This window comes from Arachis hypogaea, chromosome 10, assembly GCF_003086295.3.
Source record: "Arachis hypogaea cultivar Tifrunner chromosome 10, arahy.Tifrunner.gnm2.J5K5, whole genome shotgun sequence".
Classification (NCBI taxonomy): Eukaryota; Viridiplantae; Streptophyta; class Magnoliopsida; order Fabales; family Fabaceae; genus Arachis; species Arachis hypogaea.
Window position 1 is genome coordinate 110,027,712 of NC_092045.1, and position 5,008 is coordinate 110,032,719.

Sequence of the window (5,008 nt, forward strand, 5' to 3'; positions counted from 1 at the left end):
ACATTATATTTTAGTCTTGTTTATATGTATCCAAACAGAATACTAGACATTACATTAGTGTCTTGTCCATTGTATCCAAACACAATACATAAAGAATAATTTTTAGTGTCTCTGTCTCAATGTCTTTGTCTCAGTGTCATGTCCTGTCCTGTTTACAAAAACAAACGCAGCCTAAAGTACCTCCAAAATGTGGGGACAGGGACTAAAATTTGGTGGGACAAAGACTGAAACTTTAATAATATTTTACACCTAAAATGTCATCATTTCAATTAATTAATGGTGAGTTCTATGGTGTAGAAAGAAAAAAATTTCTATACCTATAGATATGTGTTGGTTCATTAGAGAGCTTGACAAGTGTTTAAAGGGGGACAAAATCTGTACTCTTTGCAGGAGAAGTACAAGGGCCTTATTTTTTCTACAAGTGGTTAGGTCAAAATTTTGATTGACTAATTATACTAATTAAAATTAAATTTAGTAAGATGATAAACCTCACCACAAAATTATTTTTTTATCGATCTTTAACAACTACAATAAAAGGCTTCAGTTTATATATTTTATTTTGTTTGAACTTTGAATCATTTTAATCTTTTAATAAACTAACTTATTATTTTTATTTTTAATCCATATTTATTATTGTTATTACTATTATAATAAACTTTGTTAAATTCAAATAAAAGTTTAATTATTTTGTTGGTTTCTATAATTTTGTAAAATTTTCAATTAGGTCTTTATATTTTTTTAATTTGGTTTCTGCATTAATTTTTTTTAATTAGGTCCTTTTTTACCGTATAGAGACTCAATTAAAAAAACTTTAGAGCAAAGACTCAATTAAAAAAAAATATAAAAACTTAATTAAAAATTTCATAAAATTATAGAAATCAATGGAATAAATAAGCTCCAAATAAAAAATATATTCATTGTGTTATATTGTAAGCCAAAATACAATTGTAATGTATTCCAGAAATATGACTCACATATTACATAATTAGTCATACTAATAATATCCATTTGTAATTAATTTTTTTTATATTATAAGCAATACATACTTAATGATCTTTTTATTATTAAAATAAAATAAATTACACTAATTTTTGCTAGCATCTAAATTCACTAAATACGTTTAATTAAATTAAAAGTTAACAATAAAAAATATTATTTATTATATTGTTATTTACAATTTTTAAATTTTGTGACGGTAAACATGCTTTTAAGACAATTTAATAATATAAAACTTATGACACAAATATTTTTTTTATTAGATATCATACAACCCTTTATTTTTAAACAATATTGCTATATAAAATAATTTACTATATATTTTGTAAATAAAAAATAAATTTAGATTAAATGGTTAATAGCTTAAACTGAGTCGTTATTTTTCGAACAATAATAAAACAGAAATCCAATTTATGATGAGGTCTATTATTATGTCAACATAATTAGTCATAATGAAAATAATTACTCACTTAAATTCTATATAAAAAGAGAATTTTTTTATATCATTCCTATAAAGAGCATAAACTTTGTCTCCTTCTTTAAACACTTGTCAAACTCTCCAATGAACCAACACATATCTATAGGTGTAGAAATTTTTTTCTTTCTACACCATAGAATTCACCTTAATTAAACATAGAATTCACCTTAATTAATTTCAAGTTTACTCTGTGTACAAGTTAAATTAGAACTTCATTCTTATTTTAGTCTCTGTCTTCTACTTTACACCAAATACAATACTGAAACTTATTTCAGTCTCGGTCTCTCTGTCTCTATCTCTCAAGTTCAGTTTCTCAGTCTCTATCTCTCAATTTCAGTCTCTCAGTCTCTCACTCTTCCAAACGCTACCTAACATAAGCGTTGATGAAAATAATGGCGAATATTATCTGATCTACACTGTCATCGTATTGGATAAGATCCACACTCTAAAAGGATCGGTGTAGTTGTAGGATGCGACAAATATTTTATTGGTCTAGGATGGATACCAATCTAGAGAGACCATTTTATCAATACTCTAAAAATATATTTGTCTCTTGAATATGAGAGAAAAATAAAGAAAAAATATGTTTAAAAGAAAGAAATAAATAAAAAATAACTTAAAAATATATTTTTTTACAAAAAAGATTAATATATATAAAAAAATAAAAATAAAAATAAAAAATATGAGATTTTATTAATAGTTATAATATTATATTCTTTTAAAAAAAAGGTAATAGGTTTGTTTTTGGTGTCTATAATTATGATTTTTTCTTGTTAGATATCAATATATATTTAAAATATAACTATTCAAGATTTTTATTTCTCTACTGTACGACTGAAGTTAGAGTTTTTGTCTATTTTTATCACTGAATTCAAAAATTTTGTAAGATTTAATTTAAAAAAATACTATAAAAGACTATCAGAGATATTTAATTATTAAAAAAGATTTTTAATATAAAAATTATTCAGTAAGAATAAATTTTATAATATTTATAAAAATTAATTTTTTAAAATTTCGAATGTATATGTAAACTATAGTCCACTTTATATTATTATTATTATTATTATTATTATTATTATTATTATTATTATTATTATTATATTATTATTATTATTATTATTATTATTATTATTATTATTATTTCTTTGTTATCATAATTATTTATACATATTTTAAATTAATGTTGCCAATTTTTTTGTAAGGATTTATATATATTTTTAAGTTGATTTGATTATAGGATTTTACAATGTCAGACAGAATTAGTACGTTATAATTGAATTGAGTTCTTTTCATAATTTTCTAAAAATAATAAATAAAAGTATATAATTTAAATGTAAATTTTAAATAAAAAATACTTTATTCATTAGTATGTATTCGTGATATTTATTCACTAGTATTTAACTCTAAATTATAATTAAGAAAATATTAATTGCTATGTTTAATTATCTAAACTGGTCAATTGTGGATATGTATCCGCAGATCTGATCTGCAGGTTCACATATTCACACACCTAATAAATAAAGAGTAAATTATTTGTACAATTATAGTATGATTTATATTTAGTATAATTAGTAATAAATTAGAATATTATCTTTCTCCAAATAATATAAAGATTTATTTATCTTGTACCCATATTAAAGTTACAAAATTAGAAAGAAAATAAAAAGAATATTATATTCAATAATTAATTTGTTTAGATATCCAAATATCAAATAATTTAATATAATATTAAATATTTAATATTAATATATTAATTGGTAATATAATTGATAAATAGGACAAAATTATTTAATTTAATTTATTTAATATTAACTATATAATTTGATTTATTTAAAATATAAATCTTAAATGTTCTACTATTTTAGAAAAAGGAAAGGAAAATTTGACATAAAAACTAAGTGATTTCATTTTTAAAGATTGGCCATCATTCAAAGAAAAAGAAGTAATTAAGGATCTCAATTAATAATCCATGATTTAAGTAAAGCAACACAAAATTGATATATACACTAACAAAATCAGAGATCACTAGTACATTAGATAACAAAAAGATTCTTACATTAAAGATGACTGATTCTTACAAAACTACCTGAATTTTTTATTAGTTTAGCAAAGTGAAAAATTGGTTTATGCTTTTCATAAGAAGCTAGAATAAACCATCAAACTCCCCCTTGAATTTTTTATCTGAACAAAGAAATTTCTCTCGATTCTCATAGAAGTCAAAATCATCTAGTAGAGATGTCTTGACAGAATAGCTTTTGAAGATATTCAGCATCTCCAGACCCTGCTTTAGTCCAATTTGCAAACCATGTAAGCACATGTTTAAGGAAATTGCAATTTAACAAAGGATTTGAATAGTCTTTTCACATGGTTATGCTGCAACAAACACTTTTCTCCTAATCAAACACAAGCAGCAATCTGTCTCCTAAACACTGAAAACTAAGAATTACCTCTTGTGTGTCCTTAGTGTAAGTAACGTCCCTATTCTCATTTTCAACGGTGATATATATGAATGTAACAAAATTGAGTGTTGGGAACATCCTTTATTATATGCCACTTAATTAGGAAGAACCATTGTATTTGTAAAGTTTCCAAAACTTCATGTCTTTGTTGAAGTCCACTGGTCCAAGCATCTCAGCTAGTCAGCTACTCCAACAAACTGCCGGCTAGCATTCACCTAATTTGACAACACATAAACACATATCTAATCTAATAATATTCATGAATAAATATGTAAGTATATGAACTCCAAATTCGACAATATATGTTAGATTAAAGAAAGATGGTCTTATGTAACAAGAATTTTAAACAAACAATCCAAGAATATGAACATCTACAATTATTGGACATAAAACCAAAAAGAAAATATGCTCGTCATCCTAAATCACTACCACCCATCCACTGCCCTCAACCCTTTTCTTTCCACCCAACAATTTAGCATCAGCAACAACTACGAAATAAATTTAATAGAAATTTCAAATTAAACAACAATTCACCAATCATCAAGCGCAATTTCAGATTCAAAATCAACAACAGAAATTAAAAAAATAGAAAGAAAAAAGTGATGTTTATATTCTTCAAAAATTAAGAAAACATAAAGAAAGGAAGAACGAAACCCTTGCCAACGATAGTAGAGACAAAGCAGATGTACAACAATGATGGGGGAGCAATGAAACCCTTGCCCAGCGACGACGGAGCGATTGAAACTCTAGCGATGGCGGCGCAGTAGAACATAGTGTGACGGGAGAGGAACCAGAACCCAGGCCCCGCGATGGTGAATAGAAAGCCCACAGATGCATAGAGAAGATGAGGGGAGCAGCAGAGGGTTGGTCTAACAGTGACAGAGCGGCTGAACTCCGGCGACGGCAGCGATGGGGAACACCAGGGACGGCGGCGAGGCGAACCCCAGCAGAGAGAGAGAGAGATGAAGAACGACAAGTCCATCGTGACAAGTCCTACAGACACAACACGAGACACAACACGACAGTGGCGACCACCCTCTTCCCTGCTGTCACATCCTCTTTAATACAAAACGTC

At 26.2% G+C, this 5,008-nt stretch overlaps 1 long non-coding RNA gene across 2 annotated transcripts; it reads right to left on the bottom strand.

The window, feature by feature from the left end:
• Positions 1 to 3,447: 3,447 nt before the first annotated feature.
• Positions 3,448 to 5,008, bottom strand: LOC112716497 (uncharacterized). 2 transcript variants are annotated; one of them, XR_011866921.1, is made up of 3 exons: positions 4,594 to 4,990; positions 3,922 to 4,148; positions 3,448 to 3,755 (listed from the first exon to the last, which is right to left on the bottom strand). It is a non-coding gene; the product is annotated as an uncharacterized lncRNA (long non-coding RNA). The 2 variants fall into 2 exon arrangements; XR_011866920.1 differs by lacking the exon at positions 3,448 to 3,755 and having other exon boundaries at positions 3,791 to 4,148; positions 4,594 to 5,008.